Source organism: Vicia villosa, linkage group LG6 (assembly GCF_029867415.1).
Source record: "Vicia villosa cultivar HV-30 ecotype Madison, WI linkage group LG6, Vvil1.0, whole genome shotgun sequence".
NCBI classification, from domain to species: domain Eukaryota; kingdom Viridiplantae; phylum Streptophyta; class Magnoliopsida; order Fabales; family Fabaceae; genus Vicia; species Vicia villosa.
In genome coordinates, this window is record NC_081185.1 from 119,125,076 (window position 1) to 119,141,916 (window position 16,841).

Sequence of the window (16,841 nt, forward strand, 5' to 3'; positions counted from 1 at the left end):
GTGTTGACTACCGAGATTTGAATAGGGCAAGTCCGAAGGATGATTTCCCTCTGCCTCATATTGATGTGCTAGTCGACAACACTGCTCAGTATTCGGTGTTCTCCTTCATGGATGGTTTTTCTGGCTATAATCAAATAAAAATGGCTCCTGAAGATATGACCAAGACTACTTTTACCACTCCGTGGGGTACGTATTGTTATAAGGTGATGCCTTTTGGTCTTAAGAATGCTGGTGCAACATATCAACGAGCTATGGTGACCCTTTTCCATGATATGATCCATAAGGAGATTGAGGTGTACGTCGATGATATGATTGCAAAATCCCAAACTGAGGAGGAACATTTGGTATACCTTGAGAAATTGTTTGCTCGTTTGCTAAAATTCAAGTTGAGGCTTAATCCAAATAAGTGCACTTTTGGAGTGCGATCTGGAAAGTTACTTGGATTCATTGTGAGTCAACGAGGGATTGAGGTCGACCCTGATAAAGTAAGAGCAATACAGAACATGCCAGCACCGAAGAATGAAAAAGAAGTTCGAGGGTTCCTTGGGAGATTAAATTACATAGCCAGGTTCATTTCTCATCTCACCGACACCTGTGAACCCATCTTCAAACTGCTGCGCAAAAATCAAGATATCCGTTGGGATGATCATTGTCAGGAAGCCTTCGAAAAGATCAAGCAGTATCTCCAAGAGCCACCAATTCTCATGCCTCTGGTTCCTGGGAGGCCGCTTCTTATGTACTTAACTGTGCTTGAAGGATCTATGGGGTGTGTGCTGGGCCAACATGACGAGTCTGGTCGAAAAGAGTGCGCCATTTATTACCTGAGCAAAAAGTTTACCGATTGTGAATCCCGCTACTCACTACTCGAGAAAACTTGCTGTGCTTTGGTATGGGCTGCTCGCCGACTGAGGCAGTATATGTTGACTCACACCACTCTATTGATCTCCAAAATGGACCCGATAAAGTACATCTTTGAAAAGCCGGCTCTTACCGGAAGACTAGCCCGATGGCAAATGCTTTTATCAGAATACGACATCCAGTATGTCACACAGAAGGCCATCAAAGGAAGTGTCCTTGCAGATCATCTTGCTCATCAGCCATTAGAAGAGTATCAGTCAATGAAGTTTGACTTTCCTGATGAAGATATCATGAAACTAGATGATAATGAAGGACCCGAACCAGGGGAGCGATGGACTCTCACGTTCGATGGTGCATCAAATGCTATGGGCCATGGTATTGGGGCAGTTTTGACTTCTCCTCGTCAAACTCATATCCCCTTCACAGCTAGAATATGCTTTGATTGCACAAACAATGTCGCAGAGTACGAAGCTTGCATAATGGGCCTCGAAGCAGCAATTGATATGAGAATCAAGATCCTTGAGGTTTATGGGGATTCTGCCTTGGTTATACATCAAGTGAGAGGTGATTGGGAGACACGACACCCCAATTTAGTTCCTTATAAGGACTATATCTTGGAGTTGTTACCCGCTTTCGAGGAGATCACTTTCAATCACATCCCCCGAGAGGAAAATCAATTGGCAGATGCTTTGGCTACTTTGGCGGCTATGTTCAGAGTTAGCTCCCCTAAGGAAGTACCAGACATAACGATCCTCCGTTACAAGGAACCTGCCCATGTATTCCCTGCTCATTGTCTCACTACTGAAGATGTGTATGATGAAAAGCCATGGTATTACGACATCAAGAGGTATGTTGAGAAGCAAGAGTATCCCGAAGATGCTACGATTGGTGATAAGCGAACGCTTCGAAGGTTAGCATCCAAATTCTTCTTGTCAGGAGACGTCCTGTACAAAAGAAACTATGATTCAGTTTTGCTCAGATGCGTGGATAGACACGAAGCAGAACTGATCATGCGGGAAATTCATGAAGGATCTTTCGGAACTCATTCCAGTGGACATTCCATGGCCAAAAAGATCTTGCGAGCAGGATATTACTGGATGACGATTGAAAGTGATTGTTATGTGTACGTGAAGAAATGTCACAAATGTCAAGTGTATGCTGACAGAATTCATGTTCCTCCGACTCCTCTGAATGTCCTGACATCGCCTTGGCCCTTTGCTATGTGGGGCATAGACATGATCGGACGGATAGAGCCACAAGCTTCAAATGGACACAGATTTATTCTTGTTGCTATCGACTACTTCACCAAATGGGTTGAAGCTGCTTCTTACAAGAACGTGACCAAGCAAGTCGTTACTCGCTTCATCAAGAAAGAGATCATATGCCGATATGGGGTTCCAAACAAGATCATCACTGATAATGGGTCCAATCTTAATAACAAAATGATGGCAGAGTTGTGTGAAGAGTTCAAGATTGAACATCACAATTCATCACCCTATCGGCCAAAGATGAACGGCGCAGTCGAAGCTGCTAACAAGAATATAAAGAAGATTGTCCAGAAGATGGTTAGAACGTATAAAGATTGGCATGAGATGTTGCCATTTGCTTTGCATGGCTATAGGACTTCGGTTCGTACTTCAACTGGGGCAACTCCATTCTCTCTTGTCTACGGTATGGAGGCCGTACTACCTGTCGAAGTGGAAATTCCTTCGTTGAGAGTCTTGATGGATGCCAAACTCGATGAAACTGAATGGGTTCAAACGAGGCTTGATCATCTCAACCTAATTGAGGAGAAACGCTTATCTGCTATCTGCCATGGCCAGTTGTACCAAAAGAGGATCAAGAAAGCGTATGACAAGAAAATTCGGCCTCGAGAATTCCACACAGGTGACCTAGTCGTAAGGAAGATCTTGCCAATCCACACCGATCCAAGGGGCAAATGGACTCCCAACTATGAGGGACCATACATTGTGAAGAAAGCATTTTCAGGTGGTGCTTTAATCTTGACAAAGATGGATGGGGAAGACGTTCCGCTTCCAGTCAATTCAGACTCAGTCAAAAAATACTACGCATAAAAGACCCGCTAGGTCGACGTACCTAGGCAAAAATAAGGGCATCCCGGCAAACCAAAAGGGTTTGGGGCAAAAATTAGGGATAAAACAAAAAAGAATAACCCGCTAAGTTGAAAACCCGAAAGGGCGACTTAGGCAAAAAGGGGCATCCCGCTGGATTGAAAACCCGAAAGGGCGATCCAGGCAAAAGTTAGGGATCAAAAGCGAGAGGCTGCAGTCTGAATATCCTTCACAAAGACCACTATACGCCCTTGGCAGAACAGACGGATCAATCCAACCATTACCCTTCTGAAGCAAAGCATTGAGAGGATCGAGGATATGGGAACTGTAGCAATATCAGTTTTAATGGAAATCCGAGCATTTCTCTTTGCCATTTTGCTCTTTGCATTTTATTTTCTTTTTCGCAACTACCTCATTTAGGAGTTGCTTCCTTGTACAGAAGCCTATTCACAGGCATTCCATTAATAAAATGATCTTTTGATAAAAAGCTTTCCTTGTTACTTTTCTTTTCACGCATGCGAGATGTGATTTAATTCGTTATTAAACATTGCACTGAAAGCATGGGGGCAATAATCACAAAATCAAAACGAAACATGAGGTTACATAAACATAAAAGTGCTCTAAGGGGCACCATTTGCATCCAAACGTTGTGTTCTGTGCAGGTTGCAGGTTCTAGCCATCATCTTGGCTCAGGATATGTCACAAAGGTCATCGTCATCCCGCATGCAAGTTCCAGAGTATAATTCATCAGTACTGGTAAGCATGGAGCACCTGAAAAGGTCCATATCCCTCTTCCATATGACAGACGAAGAGCGGTCTCTCAAGACTCGTGATTCCCCAAGCAGCTTAGGATGTAAGGAAAGTCGAGCAAAATCATTTCATCCCCAGCAGGGCTTAGGCTTTGCACTCATGTACATACATCACTTAGGTCATAATCCATACCCATGCATTCATATCATAGGTGTTATTCAAGGGCTAGCAAGAAAAAGCTCTGCTGCAAAGAATTTTGATCAGAGAATGAGAAAATCGAGGTATAATCATGTGGCTCTATGTTCATTGAAGTCCTCCTGGATTGGGGTGTCTCTCTGCTTCAAATCAGGGCATTGATTGAAGAGTGTAAGCTTGCAAATCATCTGGTCCCTTAAAACAGGGTTTCTCTGACCAAAGTCGACCAGTTGACTTTCTGGTCAACAGGTAATCAGGAATGGTTTCTATGTGTGAAAGGCTTCTCATACTGACTATGTGGATGTGTTTGTTTGACTGGATTTGACTGGAAGAGATTTAATCGGGAATTTCATCAATAATCAGAGAAAATCAGAACAGTTGACTTTTGGGTCAAAATCAGAAGAATTATTCAAATATCGACTTTTGGTGGGAAACCGGTCAAATAAAGTCAAGGAAATGAGAAAAAATCAAGAAATAATCAAAACTGCCAAATTTGGAAAGTTAGTTGAAATGGGAACTTGCCAAAAGAGGAAAGTTCTACACTTAAAGAATTTTTGAGTGAATTTCCAATTGGCTGGGCAGCTGACTTCAGGTTCGATTATCATGTTGAAAACGACAGAATTTTAAGACAAGCTCAACACCAAAAGTGTTCAAACCATAGCCCTCTACAATCCTCTAGTTGGGAGTTTTTCCATTTGAAGCTTGATTCAAGAGTTATGTTGGTTTGAAGTTAGAAGAAATGCATTTGTTCAAGTCATTCAGCTAGGCAGATTTTTGGTCATGACCTGGCATTTTAACAAACGCGTGGCATGCCAAATCTCTTGCTAATTTTAGGGCTCTACAAAAATGCTATGGGTTCAAACTTGGTATGCTTCCATTCTTTGCCATGCCACCTATACAACAAGCCAAGAATTGAGCCATTGTGATAAATATTGAAACAATTACAAGCTTCCAAAGTCGTTGTTTCGTAAAGCCAAAGTCTTGCATCCGGCTGGGCACAATTTCAGGTCACGCGCGAGACATTTCCACAAACACGTGGTGGGTCAACTTTGAGTCCAATTATTATTCTCCACAAATCTTCAATGGGATCAAGATAGGTACCAAACAACTCCTTGCCATGTTCTCTCTCCATTAAGCTATGGTGTGTGATGATAGAATATATATCGAGCAAATTATGAAGCTTCGAAGTGGTGCCCTAGCCAAGTCCCGCTTCAATCCAAACGTGAGGCCAAAGCCAGCCAGACGTGCGAAGGCCAAGTGCAGTGACAATGCATCATCTTTCCAGGTCATTTTCTCATACTTCCAAGCAATAATTCAAAACACCACCAACATGAAACTTGCTCTATCATACATTCTCTCTACAATGAGCCAATAATGAGTCTATTTGGTTAAGTATGGAGATAGATATAAGAGCTAGAAGTCAAGTGTTTGGAAGCAAACTCAAGCTTCTATTATTTTCCATCAGCAAGCATAGCACATCCCCACCAATTACTATAAGAGTCCATGCACTAAAGCTAGAGAAAAAGGGCACGTGAGAGCTTACTCCAATTGAACAACCCTTGCACATTAAGTTTGGAAGAAGGCTAAGCTATGCTACACCCCACCATAGCCAACAATGCACACTCATACTATAAATATCAAAATCATACACATATTTCAGGGCCACGTTTCATTTTTCTTTCCCTCAGTTTTCACTCTCTCGTATTCTCCTCTTCACTCCATCATCTCTTCATTCTCTCTCCCTTCAAGAACTCCCCAAAAGTTTGTTACGTCTGGTAACAAACCCTAACCACCATAGATCTCAACCTTCACCACTCCACCACCACCACCAAACTCATCACCACCGTCATCTTGCAGCCATCATCTCCACAACAACCAACACGAACTTTCATCATTCTACAACCACTACTATCGTGCTTGATCTATGAACGACAGCCTCATCAAGTTCTGTTCAGCTGCTGCATTAACATGAGGGAAGTTAGGGCTCGTGAAGTCTCCGTTACTCTCGCTGCTTCAAGAATCTGAACAAATCAAAGTCGCAGGGAAGTTTGGTAAAGCACGCTTCAAACGCGTGGAGTTTCTTCATCTTCCGCTTCAAGATTCGTTTCAGGTAAATGACTAAGACTCTCTCGGCATCCTAGATAACATGCTAAGTTCATATGCATCTGGCTATGCTCCTACCGTCGGGAGGTTGAGCGATTAGCGCTAAATATTTGTGACGGTGTGTGTTGCATCTCTTGTATGGATCTGAAGTTATGATTTCATGGCGTGCATACGAAGTATAAACCTTGCTGTTGAATTCTATGTGTATTTTGGAGCGTATCGGTAACGCTATCGGTGGTTTTGGAGAGAGTTCTTTAAGTTAGGTTTTCTTGAATGCATTCGGTTGTGATTATAGAGATGTTACTTCGCAAAACTAATACCGGATCTGAAATCTACACAAAAAATCGAGTGGACCGGTGGTGTTATTTTTTGATTTCTGAAAAAAAACGTGGGAAGCCGCCGTGAGGATGGTCGGAGAGGATGACCGGAGAAGGGATCTCCGGCGGCTAGGTTTTTCCTGATTTTTCGTTCCGTCGTGATTACGTGGCATGCTGTGATTGTTGCTCTTCCCATTTTATTTGATTTTTTGTCATCTTCTATATGATTGTGTGGTGCGGTGGTATGCTCTGATTGGCTGAGGCTTGTTCTTGTCATTTTGTGACTTAAAACTCATGTGACCAATTGATGCTAGTGTGTTTTACTTTTCCATGTCACGTTAACAAAAAAGGCCATATGAGAAAAATGGTGAATACTTGCTGAAGCAATAATTTGGAAATAAAAAAATGAAATAATGAGAGTGAACCATTTGTGGTAGCGACTGGGCCTTGGCGTGTTGGGCCCTGCTCTTTTCGGTATCGCACCTCCCAGATACTAATGCATGCGCATCATATATACTGGGCCTTAGCGCCCTAGCTTTTACCACCCCTTGTTCAGGCCCAGTTTCTGCCATAGCACATTTTAGTTCATATTGAAAGTACTCTTGCACCCCCTGCCTGTTGTGAATGGTTTTGGTTAAATTTTGTTTTCTTTTCACATTTAATTCTTTTTTCCTCAATATTTTGTGAATATTTTTGTGAATATGTTGTGAATATTTTGTGAATATTTTTGTGAATATTTTCGTGAACATTTTGTGAGTATCTTTAATAGCTTCAACAAATCATTTAGTTTTTTATGTGATTTTTTAGTATAACCCCTTTGTAAATAAATTGCTAATTGACTTTTAATTAGACTTTAACTCCTTTTAATTGATGGTGTTTGTATTTTGCTTTTTATATATTCCCTTTAGATATTAGTTCAGATCTCAAATAGGATTTAGTGTATAACTTAGATTAGATTTAGAAATAGTTCCCTTCCTTCATTCTTTTTCTTTTCAACTTTTAAAATACTTCATAAATATCGATGAAGATCATACTGTTACTACACTTCATAGTAGGAAAGAAATGATTGGGGCGTAGGCCCCGATGTATGTTCTTTCCTACTTAGCGGGGAAGAAATGATTGAGGTGTGAGGCCTCGGTGTATTTCTTAACCGTTATTTAGAGAAACGATTGTGGCGTAGGCCTCGATGCGCATTCTCTAAATATTCACAAAGGAACTCCTTGTTGTATTTCCTACTTGGCGGAGAAGAAATGATTGAGGTGTGAAGCCTCGATGTATTTCTTAACCGTTATTTAGAGAAACGATTGTGGCGTAGGCCTCGATGTGCTTTCTCTAAATATGCAAAACAAAACTCCTTTTTGGTATGATCTAAGTCACAAACAAATTCCCTTAAAAAACACCAACCAAAAACACTTAAAACACTAATAAATGGTCAGATTTAACACAAAGTAAGGAAGTGATGCGAGACCTTGTAGTGGGTTCTCGTCATCATGGAATTACCCTAAAAGACACAAACCAATCTCTCTCTTTCTTCTTTTCTTAAGGGCAAGTTATCTCCGCTCCATTGCATCCTAGGCTGTCCCCTTATGCAAGAGCGTGAGCGTTAACGCCGCCCAACTAAAAAACACAAAAAGAAACAGAAAATCGTGAGCCGAGCTACGGTAACTCTGATTCCTGAAAAGGATACGTAGGCAGCGGGGTAGGGCCCGTGCGAGTACAATTCTTTATTTTCCCTACATTTTGCATTCATTTCGCATTTAGATTTTAGACATAGATATACACCCTTTAGATAGAAACAAACATAGGTGGATACCATCGAGTACGATGGGCGCGAGGGGTGCTAATACCTTCCCCTTGCGTAACCGACTCCCGTACCTTGATTCTCTGGTCGCAAGACCCTGTTCCTTCCTTTGTTAGGTTGTCTGATATCCCTTTCCCTTATGGGATAAATATATTGGTGGCGACTCTGTTCATTTTTCGCGAGCGTGCGACACATATGCAATGTCTGGGCGCGTATTTAGGAGATATATTAGTTGACCTACTAGTCTTCTATACTTGGTAGGTTCAGTCATTTTATTTCCTGTTGTTGCTGATAATCGAGTGTCTCTAGTCATTGGTGTCTTGGCCGGTTTGCAAGCAAGGAGTCCAGCTGTTGAGAGTAGATCAAGCGTGTATTTTCTTTGATTGATGTGAATGCCAGTAGAGTTTCGAGCAATCTCTAGCCCCAAAAAATATTTTACTGGCCCAAGATCCTTTAAATGAAAATGCTTGTGTAGCAGCTCTTTGGTTTGATTGATGAGCTGAATGTTGTTGCCTGCAATTAATAAATCATCAACATAAATTAGAATGAAAGTATAAGAGGATTGAGATTTATGGATGAATAGAGAATGATCACAAGTGCACTGTTTGTAATTATTTGCAAGTAGAACTGAGGATAGTTTTTCAAACCATTGCCTGCTGGACTGTTTCAATCCATACAGAGATTTTAGAAGTCTACAAACCTGATTTGGTTTAGAAGAATTCATGCCTTTGGGTAGGGTCATGTATACTTCCTCTTCCAAATCGCCATGTAGGAATGCATTGTGAACATCCAATTGGAAAAGAAACAGATTTAAAGAAGCAGCTAGGGCCAGAATAATTCTTACTGTAGTTAGCTTTGCAACAGGGGAAAAAGTATTAAAAAAATCTATACCTTCAATCTGCTTGAAACCTTGTGCAACAAGTCTGGCCTTATGCCTTTCAAGAGTACCATCTGATTTATACTTTGTCTTAAAGACCCATTTACATCCTATTGTTTTCTTACCTGGTGGTAGTGAAGTAAGAGTCCAGGTTTTGTTCAAGGTGAGAGCTTGAATCTCATCATTCATGGCTTTAATCCAATGAGGATGAGAGCTAGCTTCTTTGTAGGATAATGGATCACAAGTAGTTGTGATGGCAGATATGTATGCATGATATGCAGGTGCAAGTTTGTTGTATGAGATGTATTTAGAGATGTCATATATAGGAGAATTATGAGAAGCATTGCATATAAAATCTTTTAAATAAGTAGGTGTGGATTTAACCCTAGTAGATTGTCTAATATCAGTGATGTTAGTCTGATCTTGAGCTTGAGGGTTGTCAGGTTGTGGTATGTTCTGATTGTTGGTGTGTTGACCTGTGTTTTCAGAAGTAGTACCAGAATCATACATATTAGTGTTAGTAGTGGTATGGGGAACAGGGCAGTGTATAGTTGTTTTGTTAGAAGTAGGTATATGTGTGGATATTAATGTGGGTGAATCCATGTCAAATATAAATGGAATAGTGGTACAGTCAGGTGTTTGATTGGGATCTTTATTAGGTATATCATATGGTTGGAAAGGAAATTGATTTTCATGAAAGATAGTGTTCCTAGAGGTGAAAACAGATCTGGTTTTAAGATTAAAAAGTAGATAACCTTTTATGCCTAATGTGTATCCTAGAAAGATGCATTTGGAAGCCCTTGGATCAAGTTTATCTTTGTTCCTAAGGAGAGTGGAGGCATATGCTAGGCAGCCAAATGTCTTAAGGTTATCAAAAGAGGGAGGTATTTTAAATATCAAATCATGGGGTGTTTTGTTTGCTATAGTAGGGCTGCAGATTCTATTTATGAGATAAGTAGCATGGCATAAAGCAAAGGACCAAAAAGGTTTAGTGAGGTTAGATTGAAAAAGGAGAGATCTAGTAACCTGCAGCAAGTGTCTATGTTTTCTCTCAACTAGAGAGTTTTGTTGAGGTGTCTCAACACAACTTCTTTGGTGTTGGATACCTAGGGAAGCATAGTAAGGTGCCATAAGGAACTCAGGGCCATTGTCAGTTCTAAGTTGTTTGATAGTGCATGAAAATTGGTTTTGGCAATATGTGATGAAGTTTTGGACATGTTGTCTTGTTTCAGACTTAGAATGCATTAAGATAGTCCAGGTATACCTAGAAAAATCGTCTACAACAGTGAGAAAATACTTGAAACCATCTAGAGATGCAATACCTATGGGGCCCCAAATGTCCATGTGAATTAATTCAAAGCATTTAGTGGAAGCAGTGTAACTTGTTGGGAAAGGCAGCTTACATTGCTTAGCAAGATGGCATGTATGACATGGTGTATGTTTATGAAATGTAATTTCAGAAAAAGATTTTGACATTTGCAATAAGACATCATTAGAGGGATGACCTAGTCTATGGTGCCATGTAGATATAGAGTTATTATTAGGGGAAACAAAATTCTTATTAGTAGAAACAGAATTATCATTAGGAGAAACAGAATTCTTATTAGAAGAAACAGGATTCTTATTAGAAGAAACAGGATTCATAGTAGCAGCAACAACAGTATGTACATTATTACAATGTTTATGATTGTGATTAATAGTCATGTGTGTGCTGGATAAAATGTACAAATTGTTAAGAGGGATGACTTGGCCAATCTTCTGCTTGGTAGACACATCCTGTATGTAACAGGAATTGTGTAAGAAAGTAACACTATAGGCAGAATTTTGGCAAAGTTTGGAGATAGAGAGAAGATTAAATTGAAACTGAGGTATATAGTAAACATTTTGCAGGGTAAGACAAGAGTTAATGTGGACAGTTCCAGAAAAGTAAGCAGTCATGTGAGTGTTATTAGGTAAGTTTATGTGCACAGGATGTATATAATAGATTTCAGAAAAACAAATTATATGTGGGCAAACATGATGTGATGCCCCTGAATCTAAAATCCATGTAGAAGGAGATGAAAGAACACTACCTGTATGATTCATACCTGTTATAGCCGCTTTGTCATCTTTAGGGATTTCTTTCTTGGATTGTTGAAGAAGCTTTAGCAGGTGTTGATACTCCTCTTTGGATATGGTTGGTAGTGTCTCAGTATTGTCCTGCGTTTTCTGCTCAGAATTGTTCTTAGGGTTCTTGTTGCGGTAGCCTGGAGGAAACCCATGTTTGAAGTAGCATGTTTCAATGGTATGGTTGGTTTTGCTGCAATTCGTGCATACCATTGAAGTTTTGCCGCGACCTCTGCCTTTGGAGGTGTTGTTGCTTGCATAAAGAACAGTTGGATTTGCTGTGGAAGTGACATGTTGTTGTGCAATGAGGGAGTAAACTCGACTGATTGGAGGAAGTGGATCGAGGAGAAGGATTTGGGTGCGAATGCTTTGATAATTGTCATTCAATCCTTTCAAGAAACAGGTAACGTATTCCATTTGTTTGAAGTTGCGTACAGCCTTGGATAATCCGCATGTGCAGGGGATTTGACATGAGCAAGAAGGTGTAGGTCGCAGATCCTCCAATTCGTCCCATAAGATTTTCAGATCTGTGAAATACGTTGACAAAGAACGATCACCCTGTTGGATTGAATGGATTTCGCGCAGAAGATCCGAAAACCTAAAATGGTTTCCTTTGGTAAATCGCTCACGAAGGTCTTCCCATAGGTCAAACACGGAGTCGAAACAAATTGTACTTTGGGCGATATGCGGTGAGAGCGTGCGATTGATCCAAGATAGCACCATGCTATTTGCTCGATCCCAGAGTTCCAAATTCTTGTCTGATTCAGGAGGTCTGGGTAGGGTTCCGTTGATGAACGAAACCTTGTTCTTGGATGTGAGAGCTCGTTTCATCGATCGGCTCCAATTGTGGTAGTTGTTGTCGTCTAACGGTGGTGCGACAATCGTTGCGCCTGGGTTCTCACCGGGGTGAAGGTAATAGGGGTTTCTTGGATTCATAGATGGATCTTGGTCTTGTGATTTGGGTTCAGTGTTGTGAATTGAATCAGAATCGCTTTCGGATGACATGATTGTAATGAAAATGAAGGGATGAATGAGATGCAGATTAGAGGAAGATGCAAGTTTTGGTTTTGTTTAGTCTTCTGATACCATATTACAGAGTAATGAATTGGGAAGAAGCCATTGAAGCAGAAGAAAAGAAAAGCGGGAGAAACTGTAATTGAAATATTGAAATGTATATTGTGTTGAACTAGTCACATTGGAGATATATATTCAAATGTCTAAATGGCTTATTTGTAATGGGCCTAATACAAAGTGTTGGCCCAAAGTGGTTATACACTTAGTCATATATTCTAATACAGACAATTAGATGGTATTAGTTACATAATTGGGACCTTTTTGTGCCATTCCTTTGCTGTCTCCATTATTTTATATTATTCAACCCATTAACCGGTTGCATATGGACGAGAAAAAGTAGAAAAGTTTCCTCTGCAAAACAGCAACAGCAGTCATGGTCTTCCCAATGAATACACTGTTTGCAGGTATCATTCTTTCTTTCCTTCTCTTTCTTTCTTTTCTCTTCTCTTTCTTCACTTTTCCCATCTACCTGGCTTGTCCGGATCAAACCTAACACAAAAAAACCAAAAACAAGTATCAATCTTTCTTTCCTCTTCTCTTTCTTTCTTTCCTCTTTTCTTTCATCAGTTTTCACTTTTCCCATTTACTGGTTTTGTAGATTTTCATGGCTTAGTAAAGTAGCTGAAGATGCTGTCTCAGGTATGGTTCTTCAATATTTTTTAGATTTTGAATCATGAGATTTCTTTGTTTTGTTATATTCATTAGGAAAAATGTAATCTTTTTGGATTTTGAATCATGGGTTATTCGTAGGTTTTTGCAGAGAGGATGTTCGAGGAAGAAATTGGTGGTTTGAAAGTGTTTGAAATTGGGTCCCTCTATATGGTTCTCAAGATGCAACAACTTCTCCAAAACTACGACATCCGTAACGAAACCCTAAAAAATGTCGCTTCGTACATGCTAAAAGCAATGGTTTTAGATCTTGAAGGTAAAACATGTAATCTTCGGAACATCGTCTCTGTTTTGTTTGGAAGTTTTTTCAATTTATGTGGTTGTTAATGAGTTACAGGTTTAGGTTGGCTATTCCAAAGCTTAGCGTACATGGTATGGTTTCTGCTGTGAAAGATATTTTAGAGCAGCTTAAACTTTGTGTTGCACATCATTACCCAAAATACAGGTGAAGTAAGCTCAACAGATATCATTTTTGAAGTTCTAAATATGCTTAAAATGTCGACTCCTCTTTATAAAGAAACAATTATGTGATGTTTATTTATTTTACTCTTTGGCTGCAGTTTGTTGAAAGTATGGCGAAGTCTTAGTTATAGTCTGAAAACAACTCTCGGTAGCATGGTTTCTCACTTAGCTTCCCTGTTTGCTTTTGAAGATTATGTGTTCCAGCTTCTTAATTTTCAATATTACATTGCTTTAGTATGTATTTTTGTGCATAGCAGATCTGATGTATGTGTGAACATGTGCAGGTGCAAGTCACGACGTAGAAATGCTTAATCGTGCCTTAATATCGGTCTGCAGTAGCATGTTTGATGTCCAGTCGTGGCCAGATTTCAGAATACGACTCAACAAGGTCATCACATGGTGGAGTTATGGCTTTTCTGCTCCTTCATGTATTGCTGCCATTGGCTTTTCTGCTTCTTCATGTATTGCTGCCATTGGCTTTTCTGCTCCTTCATGTAATGAATTAGTATCCTTTTTGTGAATTTTGTCTAACTGTTTTGAATCTCCAGGATAGGACCTTGGTTATGGTTATGATGACCTTGAAATGTACTTGGGCTGCAATGGTCCTTATAATACTACCTCTGCCTTATGTTATCTTGGTCTGAACTGATAATTTTAAATGCCTTTTATGAACTGACATGTTAGAATAGCTTGCTAATTAGATAATAACAGAGGAAAAGTTCAAGCATTGTAGTGCAGCTTATAATAATTCATCACCACTTCTTTGAAATGTTGTTAATTTCTTTGTATTCATAAGACAATCACCAACGATCAGGGCGGTAACTACAAAACGGCAATCTCAATATGGGTAATGGGTTCAAAACCATAGAGCCTGATGTCTCATAATGAGAAATGTGATTTTGGAGAATTTTTGGTTTATTTTGAAGAAAATGTATTGAAGAATAAAAAATTTACAATCTCAATATGGGTAATGGGTTCAATGTCACCGAAATTTCATCTATCTTATTGATGAATTGTGTTTTTTAAATCTAAATATTAAAATCCTATGGTTGGAGGAATTTTATTTTTGATAGAATTTACTTGGTGAAAAGGACATGCATCAAAGTGAATAGAGGATCAGTTGCTGTGAGTATCGATGGAGTGTGTTAATTTTCTTATACCCAAATACAGGTGATTCCTTGTGCTGTGCTGTCTTTGTTCGTTCATCCCACAACCCAGCATCATACTATTAACCAGATTTTCTGGGCTTTTTGTGTTTATCTTGAAGCTGTATCAGTTCTACCTCAATTGCGAGTCATGCAGAACACAAAGGTCTCTTAAAAATATATTTCAGTCTGTTCCTTTTACTTTACTATCTTTTAATTGTTTGAAACTGTTTGTAGTTAATTCTGAAATTGAACTTTCAGATTGTTGAACCATTCACAGCACACTATGTTTTTGCCCTTGGAATTGCAAGGTTCTTGAGTTGTGCACATTGGGTCCTCCAGGTTTGTTGGGATTTTGACTTCTAAGATGTTTTTATCATCCAATTCTTAAAATATTTAAAACTATTTTATCATAATATCCTCTAATTGAGTATCATCAATAATTTTCATATTTATACCTTGGCTTTATTATAAACCTTGGCTCGCGTTGTTGTGTATCACACTTCTACTTCAATGAAGTTTTTGGATTTAGCACTTTGATCCGAAATCGTGTATTTTTTTACAGGGTTTTGGAAATGTAGGTTCTTGGGCTGCACAATTGATTGATGAGAAACCTGCTGTTGGGTTACTTCTCTATATGAAGTGATCCAGTCGTCGTCATCAATATCAGTTTTTGCCTGTTGTGAATGAGGTCGATAAATCCTTTCTATTTGTTGTTACTATTCTATAATTATTCTGTTTCTATTATGTATTCTCATCTATGTGTTGTTTTGTTTCAATTTAACAATATATTTTTGGCAGAACCATATAGCAAGAATTGGAAAGATGAATGAGATTTTTAACAATATATTTTTGTTTTCCATTGTTTTCAGGATTTTCATACATCAATCAATTGGTTCCAGATTTTAACAACAATTACAGTAATTAAAGAGTTTAACATACTCATTCATTTACCAATACTCAAATATTTAGGTGAGTTGGTTCCTGATTACCTGCCGCAGGTGCCAGGTTTGCATAGGATAGTACAACAAACTAACAGTAAGGGAAATGGTCTAACAAAAATGGAAGTTCATAACAGACTCTATTGAGTCTGTAAGGCAATACAAGAAATGTAAGTAAACTGAAATCAATTGAAATCTGCCCATTAAAAAGGTGCCTTAGTGTTTTTGTGTTGTAGTCTACTTCTTTGGGATTCCTTGGTTTATTGAGCACAATACATGTATCAGTTTCCTTCATTCTTCTCCAATGTTATCAACATGCCGCCATTGAGGTGCTAAGATCTTTTGCACGGCAGATTCTCTGGCAGCAATCATAGGCTACAACGTGATGTTTATCTGGTGGACTTTTGGTTTGCCACCATATTATGCCATCTGCCTTTGCTAAGTGTTTCACTTTTGCTAACCAGTCATTCATTTTTCTGTTTTTGGCAGGAGATAACAATTACGGTGATGACAAGATTCTGTACGCTCATGAGTTCCTAAGTGAAACAGATTGTGTTGCTGATAATTGTAGGGGTCTAACTATAAGAATTATTACCAACATTCAATTGCCACTGCAGAGGCCCTATAACTAACTACTTATTTTGCAGGTCCAAGCTAACTCATAACCGAATTCGTAACCAAATTTTGACAGAATGGAAGGGGAGAGAATTGTGGGATTTAAGATGGTTCAAGGACCGATTGAGAATGGTGTTGAAGGAGGCAAATTTGCTGTGCATGAACATGAGAATGGAAAGCTGGAACAAGATATGGGAGCTGGTGAGGCCATCAAATTTGGCTCACATGGAGATGAATCTGCTAAAGGGGAAGCTAACTAAGTTACTGATTCCAATACCCCGAAGAGCACTGCTGAAGACTGGCCTGCACCTAAGCAGATTCTGATGGAGGAGATACAGGGAGATCGGTTCCTTATTCTTCTGTCTGATGCACTTCATAAGGCCTTTCAACTTTAGAGATTACCAAGAGATTGCATATCAAATTAAATGTGGTATTATTACAAATTAAATACATGTTTAATATACCATTTAATTTAAATTAAATACACTTTCATACTATTTTACTATTAATTTTTAAAATTTCTTGCTAAATAAAAATGTAACAACAATATTTTGTAATTAAAGTGATATAAATAGTATCATAAAAAACAATTTTTTTTAAACATTCGTATTATTTTTGTAGCGTTTATTTATGTTTACATTTATTTTGATTTTAATATGTTTTTTATTTCTCTCTCTATTATGTTAACATTATTTATATTTATTTTATTGAATGTGTATTTATATGCATAATTAGATAACATGAATGATTTTTCTCTCTCTAATATGCTGTATAAATGATTTTAACTATATTTAATTATAGTATATTTATAAATATTTTAGTCCATATTCTTTAATAAAGAATATTTATGTATATA

General features: G+C 38.8%; 2 long non-coding RNA genes across 2 annotated transcripts; both read left to right on the forward strand.

Annotated features, from left to right (window-relative positions):
• Window positions 1-12,411: 12,411 nt before the first annotated feature.
• LOC131612205 (uncharacterized) lies at window positions 12,412-13,644 on the forward strand. Its single transcript, XR_009287316.1, has 5 exons — window positions 12,412-12,557; window positions 12,752-12,792; window positions 12,904-13,267; window positions 13,383-13,432; window positions 13,569-13,644. It is a non-coding gene; the product is annotated as an uncharacterized LOC131612205 (long non-coding RNA).
• Window positions 13,645-13,683: 39 nt separating this feature from the next.
• Window positions 13,684-15,122, forward strand: LOC131612206 (uncharacterized). Its single transcript, XR_009287317.1, has 3 exons — window positions 13,684-14,595; window positions 14,691-14,771; window positions 14,995-15,122. It is a non-coding gene; the product is annotated as an uncharacterized LOC131612206 (long non-coding RNA).
• Window positions 15,123-16,841: the final 1,719 nt, after the last annotated feature.